Here is a 15,682-nt window from a genome sequence, read left to right on the forward strand (position 1 = left end):
TCTGGTTTATTATTATGGATGTTTCTTGAGTTACCTATGTGCTGTTCAAGGTTCTTACCACGCAGTTACTGATAATTAGCAACTAATTTAAGAAGTAAAACTACTTCCTTAATCTTCAATTGTTCTTAAAGTCACTATCAAAAGTGCTGGAATTTGCAGAACAGATTTCTAAATAGTGAAGAAGAATTGTTCATGCCACTCAATTTTAAAGGAAAAAAACCCGAATTGCATTTTTGACAGTTATCATCATGTTGCTTGTCAATGATGATATTAACAATGCTAGTTCAATTAATCTACAAGGACACTCTTCAAACAGAAGAACCCAGCAAGGACAAAATCATTGTAGTGCCTGATCATTTCTGTTGGTAGAAAATTCAGTAGATTACAGAGTTGTTGAAAAGTAAATGAATCAGTGGGGCCTTATACAGATGCAACAGCATACTACAAAGGATTTGGAGAGGTGAAATGAGTGTGAGTGTGGATTAAATAGTAGGTGAATCACAATATTTAAATTGGAAATTTCAACCAAAGAACCAAGAATTAATAAATGCAATGCTGTATTCCAAAGAAGGTTCCAGACATGCATACTTGAATGAAGTTTCATGATTCTCACACCCTGCACCCACCTCAAGGGGACAAAACCTGGTCTGTGGAAATTAGAGGGGATTTTTGAAGAGGAATTGTTTTGAAACTTCTACTAATTAGTCCCCAAAACACCTTCCACCAAGAGAGAAGAGTGGAGGTAGCCCCATCTTCACCTCAAGTATAGTAATAGGATTTTCAAAGGCATCAACCATGGAGCTCAATAAAAGTCCCCAGCATTTAATCAGGCATAGGACACAAGAAAATCTAACATGCTGCTTTTGCAAAACAAAAGAGAGGTTGTTTCTGCACTGGGATTGGAGTCCATCTCCAGAAATTTTGGTAAATTTTAGGCAGAAAAATGCAAGAGTTTCCACATGGAAGACAGAGTCAATCTGGAACCAGTTTTAAACCTTTTCAGTTGTCCATCTGAAAAGGCAGTAAGATGTGGACAAATAACCTGGATGAAGTGGGTCTCCAGAAAACCATGAGTCAAGGGAGGAGCATTTTCCAAGGGGAATAAAAATGCATTGTCCTTGTGAAAGGAAGAGTAGTCAAATACTCCCTCTAAGAATCACTCTTGAAAGAAGAATTGCCTCTAAACATTTGGCAGTTCCTAAGACGTCAAGATGATGAAGCTGTCTTACAGCCTTACCAGCCAAGTAAGAACTTTCCTTCTTCCACTTTCCATCTCCTCCCATCTTTAATCCTGCAAGGGTCAGGACCCAAGAGTGGCATGCTGGGGGAGGAGAGGTAGAGTCTTAAGGAGGGGAGAGAGAGGACTGCATTTTGATTTCCACCAGAAAGAGAAAATTTTAAGTTTAAATCAAGTTCAAATTTTTATTTTCTAAATGGGTTATTTATACAGCTAGTAAATTGAGATTAAGTTTGTGACAAAATGAGACTATAAGACTGTGTATTACTTAAGAGTGACAAGAAAAAATACTGAGCATGTCCAAGATTTTAACCATGAGCAGGGGAAGAAATTCTTCCATGGTATTCCTTTTTGAAAACAGTGAAGATAAATATAGAGTTGCCTTTGATATCATACTCTGTGAGCCCAGGCCTGTTCAATGTATTATTTGACTGTGAATAGTCTGTACACAAATTGATGGCCCAGTATTTACATGGTCACAATGCCTATGAGGATACTTATTTCTAAAGCCCCTGAATGAGAGCTGTTGCATCTAATTTGTTCAGGCATTTTAGTAGCCACTTAGCTACAAACAGAATGATTACCTTATTTCAAAGGCTTCCAAACAATCAAATAAGTATGGCTAACTTATAGATGACTAACAAACAAGCAATAAAAAGCCACTGGAAGAATCTAGAGAAGTATGAAAAAATCCAAGTCTTAATTTTCTGGAAAATATAGGAAGCTAAATTATCATGTTAGACATTAATTTTTCTAAAGTTTTTCATGTGTATATAGGAGATAGAAATAATACAGTGGAAAGAAATCTTTATACAAAATCAAGTAAAAATATGTGTTTCAAAAATAAATTTTATGAAGAAATGTAGTAATATTTTACAGTTTAAAAACCATATTGTCATTTTATTTATCTTGCCAACAATCCCGTGAGGGAAGTGAGGCCACAAAAATTACTACATTTACAGTTGAGAACACGGAGCCTGAAAAAGTTCAGGTGTTTTGCCTAATACCACACAGATTTTTATTAGCAAAGCTAGGACTGGAACCTAGGGCTCTTTCCCTGTTCTAAAATAGAGATGTTGATTACAAATGCAAATTGGAAATTTTCTTTAATAACTTATTAAAACAAAGGGTTTTGAAAGAGTAGCTTAGGAAGTTTGAGCAAATAGACATTATTTTTTTTTAATCTTTAAATGTTTAACACTTTAAAACATGTGGGTCTACAATTATCTCAAAATAAAAAGTTTAATTAAACAGAAATCCATGGGTTTTGGTGGCTAATTTGCCTAACAACCAGTCTCACCTCTAATAAGAACTCCGCAATTTTCCACAAGTAACTACCTCTCACCTGCTCTCAGCCCACCTGATTTGGGTGAGCTGCCTCTATCCCCTTCTCTAAAGGTGGCACGTGGCCCAAGTTTGACCTTTTGGAGCAACTTATCCTCTTTGTCTCTATGATTGTTCAGGGTTGGGCACCTGACCCAATCAAAGGTCATCAGAGCTGATCCTGGGATTTTTGCTGGTGCACTTGGTAATGAAGTGTTCTCATTCTCACTATTCTTGAACCTGGTTGGATGGAAGCCAGTCCTGCAGGAGTACACCACGTGCAGACAGCCTGCCTAAGAAGGAAGGCCACACAGAAGAAAACTAAAGATGGAGGGAAAGCTTCCAGATGCCATTATTTCAGGACGTGAACCCAGATGTGTCCAAAGCACCTCTAGCTCCCACAAGTTTTAATTTGTGAGCCTGTTATTGCTCCTTTTGTCTTGAGTATTTTTGAATCGGGATTCTGCCACTTACAAATCCAGAGAGCTCTAAAATGCACATGGTGTCAATATAGCCATATGATTTCTTCTGAAATAGTTCTCTAGAAACACTCGTTAATATACTTCACAGGGACCATTCTGTGTGAGGTGAGGGACTTCCAAACATTTACACATTGTAAACCCAGCTATCCCATTTTTGAAGCTGTTTTTTTCTATTTCACATAAAAATGGAGGAATAATTTTCCTCTGACGAGCAGTTTCAGTCAGGTGTTCTATAGCCCGTGTGTACATCCATCTGCAGATGTGCATCGTGTTGAAACTGTTGTGTTGTCAGTTTCCCTCCCTAGTCTATAAACTCCTTGAGGTCGGGGACTGTGTTTTATTCTTATTCGTGTCCCACCAACCACTTTCCAATGAACACTTGTTAAGCAAACGAATAACTCAAACTTCAGTATTTTAAAACATCTAAATTACTGTCACAAATAATTCCTTGAACTTTGAAGGTGAGTTTCCCCAACTCAATATTCCTTTAACAGTGATATTACATGATTTTCACATAAAACACACTGAGCATGTCTCTGATCCATTATAATAATCAGTTACCAAGATGAATGACATAATTCTTACCTTGAAGCTTCTACCTCTAAGAGATAGAGCTAATCAGGCTGTACACTTTTATTTATTTATGTTTACAAACCTACCCAGATCAAGGGACTTGCAGCCTTGCATTAATATGACTGTGACTTCCTCTGTTGTGTTCTTAAATATAAATTAAATAAATAAATAAAGGGGCTAGATGAAGTAAATAAGTAGTATCTACCTGAAGGCTGGGAAACTGACACTCTTAAAACAGCGAGAATAAATCAACAGCCAATATTTATCCAAGTGCTTACAACTGTCCAGCATGCAGAGCACCTGCCATGGTGTTAACCAGCATTTAACTTCTGTGTGAACGGCTGCCAGGCTCTACCTACTGCTACGAATTATTTTAGATTCTGAAGTCTGTGTTTGCATTATCAGCCCTTCTATTTGGCTCCCTCCTGAGCCTACCATAGCCCGTTCCAGCCCACTCACTCAGCAAGGCTGCCTGGCACAGGAGCAAAGCACTGTGCGGAGTCCATGTATGTCCCACAGGATAGCCCACCCTCATCACACCTGCTCCACTTGAAGCTGAACAAATGCGTCCAGGTGTGCAGTGACCCAGAGCAACAGGGACCAAAGCCAAGGCCACCTGTTTTGCTGGGTAGCAGAGGGGAAGATTTTGCTACAAGACTACACACTGCCAGTTTGGGGCAAATTAACATCTCTAGCTAGAGGAACATTTTGCAAGGGAAGTAAAGGTACTATTCTTTCCCAGATAGAGATAACAACAACAACAACTTGTGTTGCTAGAGATAACCTATTGCAAGAAAAATAAGAATGCAGTTGCCCTCCAAAAGACTTTAAAAGATACTTAGTGTTAGTTAACCACCATATACAAAAATAAACTCAAAATGGATTAAAGACCTAAACGTAAGACCAGAAACTATAAAACTCCTAGAAGAAAACATAGGTAGAACACTCTTTGATATAAATTGTAGCAATATTTTTTGGACCTGTCTCCTAAAGCAAAGAAAATAAAAGCAACAATAAATAAATGGCATCTAATTAAACTTAAATGCTTTTGCAAAGCAAAGGAAACCACCAACAAAATGCAAAGACAACCTACTAATGTGGGAGAAAATATTTGCAAATGATATGACCGATAAGGGGTTAATATCCAAAATATATAAACAGCTCCTACAACTCAACAGCAAAAAAACAAACAAACTGAATAAAAAATGGTCAGAAGACCTGAATAGAGATTTTTCCAAAGAAGACATACAGAAGGCCAACAGCACATGAAATGATGCTCAACATTGTTAATCAACAGAGAAACGCAAATCAAAATCACAATGAGACATCACTTCACACCTGTCAGAATGGCTAACATCAAAAAGACCACAAATAACAAATTTTTGACTAGGATGTGGAGAAAAAGGAACACTGTTGGTGGGAATGTAAAGTGGTGCAGCCAGTGTGGAAAACAGTACGGAGGTTCCCAAAAAACTAAAAATAAAACAGCATTATTTACACTTGCCAAGATATGGAAGCAACCTAAGTGTCTATCAACAGATGAATGGATAAAGAAGATGTGGCATATATATATACAATGGGATAATATTCAGCCATAAAAATGAATGAAATTTTGCCATTTGCAACAATGTGGATGACTTGAAGGATATTATGCTAAGTGAAATAAGTCAAACAGAGAAAGATATGACTTATATGTGGAATCTAAAATAAATAAAACAAACTGGTGAATGTAACAAAAAAGAAACAGACTCACAGACATAGAGAGAAACTTGTGGTTACCAGTGGGGAGAGGGAGGGGGGAGAGGCAAGACAGGGGTGAGGGGTTAAGAGGTACAAACTACTGTGTATAAAATAAGCTACAGGGCTTCCCTGGTGGTACAGTGGTTAAGAATCTGCCTGCCAATGCAGGGAACACACAGGTTTAAGCCCTGGTCCGGGAAGATCCCACATGCCGCGGAGCAACTAAGCCCGTGTGCCACAACTACTGAACCTGTGCTCTAGAGCCCGTGGGCCACAACTACTGAGGCCGCGTGCCACAACTACTGAATCCCATGCACCTAGAGCCCGTGCTCTGCAACAAGAGAAGCCACTGCAATGAGAAGTCCACTCACAGCAACGAAGAGCAGCCCCCGCTCGCCACAACTAGAGAAAGCCCGTGCGCAGCAACGAAGACCCAATGCAGCCAAAAATAAAATAAAGAAATTTTTAAAAATAAGCTACAAGGATATATTGTACAATACAGGGAATATAGCCAAAATTTTATAATAACTATAAATGGAATATAACCTTTAAAAATTGTGAATCACTATGTTGTACACTTGAAACATATAATATTGTGTATCAACTATACCTCAATAAAAAATTTTTTTAAAAGGATGCTTAGTGATACTTATCAAGGGCAAGATAAAAATTGTTTAGATACATCCATACAACTGAGTAGATCTATGGTAAATTATAGTTTTCTTACACAGAACCAAACTTTGTATGTTTAAAGTTACCTCTCTGTTTTCCCATTCTCTAGACTTAAACACTATATCACAATCAGCATTTCCCTATGGGATTTGTACTCTCAACAATTGTACCACTGCTCCCTTTTTCATTTGGGTCAATTTTGAGAATCATTATTCATAAGTGTGTATCCACCATTTTGTTTATTATTTGTCTCCACACTTAGCAATTAAAAATTTCTGATATGAGCACTCCTGCTGTCCGTGGTTCTTAATTTTAGCACTTTTTTTCAAGTTGCTTAATTAGGTCTCAGATTAGAAATGCTGCAGCATTACAAAATGCATTGCCTCTTTTGTTATCAAAGGGATAATCATTTCTCTGAGATATTTTACTGTAATTTATTATATGGTTTTGTCCAATTTTTTTCAGTTATTTCAAACATAAACTATTGTGTACAAGAGACCACATCAGAAAATTTAGAGATTACAAGGATAAGCAAAATATTTAAGCTTTCATGAAACTTACAATCTACTAGGTGATCTAAGATATTTAACAATCATGCTACATGTCTACACATAATAAATGCTAAAAAGAGAGCAAATCAGCTCTTCCACTAAATCCTCTACTGTAAGAATAAAAGCTCAGTAACCACTGACATTCCCATCCTAAATTCACCAGATATATGATCTTGGTCAAGTTACTGGACCTCTTGAAACCTCAATTTCTACATCTTTAAAATGAGGACAACACCAACGCTTAACTCATAAAGTTGTGAGAACCAAATGAAAAAAAATCCATGTGAAGCACTTAATACAGTAACAATTACTGTGCCCACTAAATATAAGCCATTACATTTTTATGGTTATATATTTGTATGCCAAAATATCAGAGAGGTGAAAGGACAGATAGACAAACCAATGAAAAACTGAGAAGTAAACCGTTTGGATAGAAGACTAATAATGTTGGGTAAGACCTTGGAAACTTCACTTCTGGTGATGGGGGAAGGAGGAAATAAGTCCTGAAAATAACAGTTTGAATTTCCTGCCACTTCAGTGGGATGGGGCATCAAAATCTAAATAGGTTTGTAGAATGTAAGGAAATGTGGTATTTCCTGAATGCCTAGGTTGTGCACTCTCAATTAGACTTACTCATATAGTCAAGGTTGATGCCATGGAGAGCTAACTCCCTGCATTTCTGGGTTGCATCATCTAGCCACTCAGCAGCCACTCAGGAAAGTAGATTCCCACACCTTGAATACTGTGGTGTTTGCTTCTAAGTCCAAAGGAGGGAAACCTGACCCAGGTAAACATCAGGCTAGAGAAAGAAGAGGATGTACAAGGGACTCTGAGAAAACACCCAACTCAAAACTACAAGCAACCACCCTATCAACATTTTAATCCCTTCTGCTGTGTTTTAATTTTAACTACTTTACTTAGCACTAATCATCTTCTAACATATTATAATTTACTGATTTGTTATGATCATTGTTTATTGCCTATATCTTCTCCATCGCTAAAAACATAAGCTTCATGAAAGTGGAGATCTTCGTTTTGTTTACTGATTGATATGTTTCAAGCACCAAGAACATTTCCTGGCAAACAGTAGATGCTCAGTAATATTGTTGAATAAATGAATCCTTGAACTCTTCACCTCTACCTTCTGCCTTGATCCTATACAAGAGTCTGGAACTTTGATATGATGAGTGGAGGTGCCCTAGTAATTACTGAAGTTGAAATTACTATCAATCTAAGTTTTCATACACCTGCATATAGACTAAAATTCATATATACAATGTAAGTTCTATACTATATTTCAAATCCGTATACTTTTATCTATCTCCACTTCCACTGACTTATGCATATCATCATCTTTCTCCCAGATTTACAACAATAACACGCCATTTTTCTCCCTGCCTTTCCTCTTGGCTTCTTTCTAGTAGATGGAGTACCTTAAGAATGCAGCCCCTTGCTTCCTTTGCAGTTTCTCCTTCATCAGCATCTCCCAATTCCTCCCACATCCCCTGACCTTCACATTGTTTTCAATGACCCTTCTTTCTGCCCACAGCACATTGAAAAGTTTCATTAACCTGTTTATCTTTGTAAACTTATTTTCTGAAATGTAAACACAATAATTTCAACTGTGATTAGTTTGACTAAAAAATAATTCTAGTTTCTTTTCTCCACTAATAAAGTGAACTTTCAAACTGTGAGGAGTTTTTTTTTCAGCTAAATTCACCTCTTAAAATCGATAAACTAAATAAAAATATATCTTACAAAACAAGCTTATAAAGGATTACACCCTCTAGACTTAGACATATAGTCTATGCATGTTTCCTATCTTATTGTGTTAGCATTAAATAATGCTAAACAGCAAAAATTTAATGTAAGTTCAAGTAAATATTTTCAAAAAATAAAAAAATAGTATATTAAATCAAAAATGTAATTCTTCTTATCTTAACCTAATCCTGCATAGATTGGGGCATAGTTACTCGCATGTACCAAATTTTAGAAGATAGAATGAGAAATTGTATAAGAGAATTGTCTAACTACTTGCTCATAATTAGCAACAGACGCTAAGGTCTCATGGAAAAAACAACAATGTATTTTTCCCTTTAGCTTAGGGGATCCCATAGTCTGACAGTGTCACACTAACAAAGTTTGTGTAGGAAAAAAAAGGTCTGTTGCTTAATCACAAAGCCCTAGAGCAGAAAGCATGTGTGCATATGGTTAAACAGATTATCCAGTGATCTTTCCTGAGAGAAGCAGAGCGTATCTCCAATACCTGACCTTATCTGCTTCACATCTGTCCTTTCCCATTGAAATCCCCTGGTAAATAATGGGCATTTACAAGCGCTTAAGAATATTTAGTCATCTGAATGGATGACACATTCTCACTTCTGACAATGTGAATAACAGTATGAAAGGTAATATTGAAAGGTTATAGTTAATACTTTGCACTTAAGTATAGGTTCCCACAAGTTATTACTATTGGTGAGGTGAAGTAAATTTGCTTACCCTCTAAAAATAGAGGTGGTTCTTGTTCTAACTCCGTTGTTAGATGGCAAAGCTTTTCTCATTACTGGCTTTCTAAATGAAAGAGGTAAATGATATGCCAGTTTATACATAGTGACACAATACCATCCTATGCATAACAGATACTTATTGAATACCTACTCCCTGCCAGGCATTGTGTTAAGTAACAAAGAAAAGGATATAAAAAAGTAGAGTACTTGCTCTCAAGGAACTCACAGTCTGTTTAGGAGAGTGTTGAAGAGGATGATTGGAAACAAATAAGCCAAAATTTATAGTGTAGTATGAAAAATACTACCATATTATATGACATAATATAGTACAACCATATAATATAATCTGGGGAATGCAGAGGAGGGTATATAAGTCATTTATGGGGAGAGCAGAGCAGGATATCAAGTTCATTATCCTAACTGAGTCTTCAAGAATAATAGCAACTGGGCAGGTGTTGGAAGGAAAATGGGTATGAAAAAAGCAATAATGTAAAGTAATTTCAAGCTGAGGGAATAGCAATTAAAATGGCATAGTGGCCCAAGATACTTTTAGAAAATTGTAATTACATAGCTGTATAGCGACAACATGGAGGGTAATCTATATTTGGAAACCACCTGGAAATGGAGAATTTTTTTACTGCATTATTCTTTTATAATAAAGATAAAAAATATTTTAATATTCCTGAACTGAAGCACACCTAAGTAATATTTTGACAGCTGTTATATCTGGAATATTTGAGTCCTTGATATAAAATCACATTGTCTACTGAGTAGACTTGAAACTGACAATAATCCTGTTTTTTAGACCAATTTTTACCACCATGTAATTTTTGTCTTTCTGTACCAATTTTTCTCAGCTAAAAGATGTGAAAAGTATCTACACTTCTCAACTTTTAGAGACATTATAAAGAAAAAAAGATGGGCCAGATGAAAGTATTTCATTATTTTCTTTCAGAACAAAGAAATTATTCCTTTGTATAATTTACAACACCTTATATATCAAGCACTGGGCAAAAGTGAGTTTGTGTCAGTATCTATCAGCAGGAGATTCTGATCTAAAATGGACTACAGAGGTGTAAAGGGACAGAAAACAAAATGTAAATTAATTTACGTTTTGATAAAATAATAATAATTAATAAAAATAAATGCAAGCACAGTGGTAGGTAACTTTACTATTAGGGTGACTAAAGACAGAAGCATGGAAGCTGAGTATCAGCATGAATAAGGCCTTTTGGAAAAAGACATATTCCAGGATCTCTTTGAATAGCAGAAAGATCTATTCTAAACTCAACTTTAAAAGGGAACAACTGAGGAATAAATAAATATAAACAGTATGAAGGTACACATTTAGTGTATTTTTAATATTTTAAATGTATTTTTAAATTGCACTACTAATGCACACGTATATAATTGTACAAGGTTCAAACAGAACAGAAATATACAGAGCAAATCCTGAAATAGTCATACATTTACCCTTCATTCCCTTCTTCCCCTGAGACATGACAGCTGTCAAACACTTGATGTATCTTTTTTTTTTAATTTCAGTATATCACACATAAATGTCTGGCTCAATGAATTATTATGAAGTGAATTCTTGTGTTACTGCCACCAAGGTCAAAAAACAGGATCTACCAGCCTCCAGAATGGCCCCAGTCTCAACTAATCCTTGCCAAAGATTACGTTATCTCAAGAGGATTCACTATTCTTACTTCTAATATTAGTGTTCATTTTACCTGTTTTTAAATGTAATAATAAGAATCAAAATGTTTTGTTTATGTGTGTCTACCGTCTTTCTGCTCAATGTTATATTTGTGAAATTCATTAGGTTTCAGAGAGTTGCTGTGGTTCTTTCATTTTCATCTCTGTACAGTATTATAGATCAAGAACATACCGTAATTCTTTTATCCATTCTCCTATTGATGGCTCTTTGGATTCTTTCTTGTTGGAACTGTTTTCGCTCATGTTGCTACAGACATTCTTGTATACCTGCACACATGTCTATCAAGTATGTACCTAAGAGCAGAACTCATTAGTGCGCAGGGTATGCTTATGCTCAGCTTTAGCTGATGATGCCAAATAGGTTTTCAAAGTGGTTATACTAATTTACATTTTGGTGCTTGCTTTGGCAGCACATATACTAAAAATGGAACAATACAGAGAAGATTAGCATGGCCCCTGTGCAAGGATGACATGCAAATTTCTGAAGTGTTCCGTATTTTTACAAGATTATAGCCGAAAACTTCCTTAACCTGAGAAAAGAAACACTCAAGTCCAGGAAGCATAGAGTCCCATACAAGACAAACCCAAGGAGGAACATGCCAATACACATATTAATCAAACTGACAAAAATTAAAGACAAAGAAAACATATTAAAAGCAGCAAGGGAGCAAGAGGGAAGAGATATGGGGACATATGTATATGTATAACTGATTCACTTTGTTATAAAGCAGAAACTAACACACCATTGTAAAGCAATTTTACTCCAATAAAGATGTTAAAAAAAATAAAAAATAAATAAAAGCAGCAAGGGAAAAGCAACAAATAACATACAAGGTAATGCCCATAAGGTTATCAGCTGATTTTTCAGCAGAAACTCTGCAGGCCAGAAGGGAGTGGCATGATATGTTTCAAGTGATGAAAGGGAAAAACCTACAACCGAGAATACTCTACCCAACAAGGCTCGCATTCAGATTTGAAGGAGAAAACCAAAAGCTTTACAGACAAGAAAAAGCTAACAGACTTCAGCACCACCAAACCAGCTTTACAACAAATCCTAAAGGAATTTCTCTAGGTGGAAAAGAAAGGCCACAAGTAGAATCACGAAAATTATGAATGGGAAAGCTCATCAGTAAAGGCAAACATAAAGTAAAGGTAGGAAATCATCCACACATAAATATGATATCAAAACCAGAACTCATGAGGAGAGTACAAATGTAGGATATTGGAAATGCATGAGAAATTAAGATACCAGGAACTTAAAACAATCTTGTACATATATAGACTGCTATCTCAAAACCTCATGGGAAACACAAGCCAAAAATCTACAATAATTTACATTCTGATCAGCAGTATATGAGAGTTTACACTCATATACTGTGGATCATATACTGCTATAATATACTAGTATTAGCAGCCTCTTAAAATTTTAGCCATTCTGGTGGGTATAGAGTAGTACCAGCAGGACAAGAGTGTTCCTCTAAACACTGTTTTGAAAATAATGGTCTAGGAAACAGGAAAATGAGGCTTGTGTCTGTGAATTTTTTCATGAAGTTTATAGATATTATGAAAAAGCATTATTTGGCTATGATGCTTATGGTATCAAATTAGAGCCAAGTAAAGTTATAGTTCCACCCACAATGTTTCCAAAGATCTCAAGGAACTAGAGGCTGAAGGAATAGAGACCAACTCAAAGGTCCTAACTGGAGGTTACAGCTCTATTCTACTCTGAATTTTTGTGATTTATGCACAGTTAATATGCACAGATAATATGTTTACAAAGCATGGTCAGATACCATTGAGGTTCTAGAAGCCCTATATTTGTAGCTAGTATCTATTTCACCTAAACCTCAAGATCCACTTCCTGAAGACCTGAAGGTCATCTGTCATTCCATCTGCAGAAGGAAAGCCCAAAAGCCACAATGAAGCTTAGAATTATAGAAAATGATATCACCCTTCTGGTCACTTTTCCTTTTTCATTTTTGTATTTAAAATGATGAACCCTGCCCACATAAAAGAATTTATTTAGAAACAAAAGGTAAAGGTTTCTTCGTGGATATTCATTTATTTTCTCTTTGCTATGAGGTATATTGCCACAATAATTATCCTTTTTTTTCCTCACTTTGTTCAAACCAGTCATTAAAATGTGGTCCAGATTGGTTCAACATTCCAAAATCAATTAATGCACAATGTATTCCAATATATATTAGGTGCAGACAAATACTGTTTGATTCCACTTATATGGGGTACCCAGAATAGTCAAATTCATGGAGTCACAAAGTACATCGGTAGATGCCAGGGGCCGGGGGATGGGGGGTGGGGGGGAGGGCGAATGGAGATTTAATGTTTAAAGGGGACAGAGTTTCAGTTTAGGAAAGTGAAAAATTCGGGAGATGGATGATGGTGAGAGTTGCACAACAATGCGAATGCACTTAGTGCCACTGAACTGTATGGTTAAATATGGTTAAAATAGTATGTTTTATATTATGTGACTTTTACCACAGTAAAAAAGCATTTAAAAAAAAATGGTTAATGCAATCCATCACATCAACAGGCTAACAAAAAGGAATTAATCATCCCATTTATGTTGGATACTTAAATTAGGTTTCTTTTGTGGACGTTCCTTTGTTTCCATCTTACAACGTGGACTAATAGCATTTTCAGCCTCCACAAAAATGTTATCCTGGGATAGGATATTCTTACCCAACTAGGCAGATTCATGGATGTTTTCTGGATGTCATGTCTTCCTCTTCCTTGACCTTCCTTCCTTCCTTCCTTCCTTCCTTCCTTCCTTCCTTCCTTCCTTCCTTCCTCTCTTCCCTCCCTCTTTTTTTTCCTTTCTTGGCTGGAGTGTATGTTTAAATAACTTATTAAAAAAGGATATAGAGGGGTTAAAATTTCAGAGTTTACATAATCAGAAATACCTTTTTTTTGCTTCTCATACAAGATTTATTTGATTTTTCAGCTTGGCTGGGAATAAAACTATATCCCTACATGTTCTGATGGCCTCTCTTCCTTGCTTCTTACCAACAGTTATTGTTAATAAGTCTGATGGTGATCTGATTCTTGTTTGTTCTTTTTATCTTTGATGTTTTGAAATTTTATAATGCATCTCAATGTGTGTTCTTTTTCATCAAGTGAACATTTGGTGAGCCTTTTCATTTCTGGAAATTTGTCTTGTACTATATCTACTTGGTATTTTACTTTAGGGACTGATACTCTAACTTTTTTTTTCTATCACATTTTTATATCTTTGTGTTTTGTTCAACTTTCTAAAAGATGTCTTTATTTTCTTCCAAACTGTCGAATGATTTTCCCCTGCTTTATCTATGATATATATAATTTATGAGAGCTCTTTATATATTTTATTATTCCCCCAAGGTATCCTACTCTCACTTCATAGATGCATCTAGGCTATTAAATATAGTATTCATATATTTATTTTAGCTCCATGCATTGTCTTGACTTTTCAAATTTACTAGTTTTTATGTTTGGTCTAGGCCCAGGGAACCACCATTCCAAATAGTAAGGTAGGGGAGGAAGGTAATGAGAGGGAGATATCTAGGAAACTTTAAAAGAGAATTGCTAAATCAGGTTTGGATATTTGGAATAATAATTGTTACTCATTGACAGATCTAGTGGAGCAATTAAAAATATTAGCAATGGCTATGTGAATCAGATAAGACAAATATTTCCATGATAACGTATGAATTCTATCTGTTAAATTTAGTATAATTCATACTTATTATAATTACATAATTCTGTTAAATTTGTTATAATTCCATTTGTTTATTTGTTATAGAACTTAATTGCTTTTCTTTTTCTTCCCCCAATTTCATTCCATGATAATTTTCCCTCACTGTCCTAAGAATAGTTTATACTTTAAGGCACACACACACACACAGCCTAGAATCACCTATAAAAATCAGTTCCCCAGAAAACACTACCAGGAACTCTCTTGAGCATATGGATACCCAAAAGTGGGCATCAGAATGAATATACTTCTAAGTATCATTACTAGTGGAGAAATTAGTATGGAGCGCTAAGGACTGGCAGAGTTAATGAGCATTTAGTGAAGGGATAATTTGGCTGGGACAAGAGAAAAGGGTAAAAGTTCCTAGAAAATAGAAATATCTTATGACAGAAAACTTACACAGCAAAACGGTAAATCGTCTTGAATTTTCACTGAATTTGTGAGTAGCAGTGGTCTAAATTAGTAGAAGTTCATTTCCTTTATGCTCCTCGAGCACTTGGTGCATATTTGTATCACAGCAGTTATCTTACTAGATTATAATTGCCTGTGTGGTTAAGATATGTGAAGTACTAACTGACGTGCTTTTACTTCCTTCGATATTTCATTGTTTCACCTGTAAAATACAAGTAATAATACCCTCTATGGGTGAGGGTTAAATGAATATATGCAAAATGCATAAAACAACATCTGGCACATAGTACTAAATAAATATTTTTTTATTGTTGTTATTAAATTTCTTCATTATTACCAGAGGCTCTTCCTGCAGCCCTCCCCCAAAATTCTGGCCAGATATCAAGGCTATTATTCCCTAAGTGGAATTGTCATGGGAAACAGAAAAAAGAATCATCAGATTCTTGTGTTTCAAATTTAAAAGGTCTTAATCGCCCGTGTTTATGCTGTCTACAAGAGACCAACTTCAGACCTAGGGACACATACAGACTGAAAGTGAAGGGATGGAAAAAGATATTCCATGCAAATGGAACTCAGAAGAAAGCTGGAGTAGCAATTCTTGTATCAGACAAAATAGACTTTAAAACAAAGACTATTACAAGAGACAAAGAAGGACACTACATAATGATCAAGGGATCAATCCAAGAAGAAGATATAACAATTGTAAATATTTATAC

The 15,682-nt window shown here is 35.7% G+C and overlaps 1 non-coding gene across 1 annotated transcript; it reads left to right on the forward strand.

The window, feature by feature from the left end:
* Positions 1-11,198: 11,198 nt before the first annotated feature.
* Positions 11,199-11,305, forward strand: LOC137765565 (U6 spliceosomal RNA). Its single transcript, XR_011074212.1, has one exon. It is a non-coding gene; the product is annotated as a U6 spliceosomal RNA (small nuclear RNA).
* The last annotated feature ends 4,377 nt before the right edge of the window (positions 11,306-15,682 follow it).

Source organism: Eschrichtius robustus, chromosome 5 (assembly GCF_028021215.1).
Source record: "Eschrichtius robustus isolate mEscRob2 chromosome 5, mEscRob2.pri, whole genome shotgun sequence".
Lineage (NCBI taxonomy): Eukaryota > Metazoa > Chordata > Mammalia > Artiodactyla > Eschrichtiidae > Eschrichtius > Eschrichtius robustus.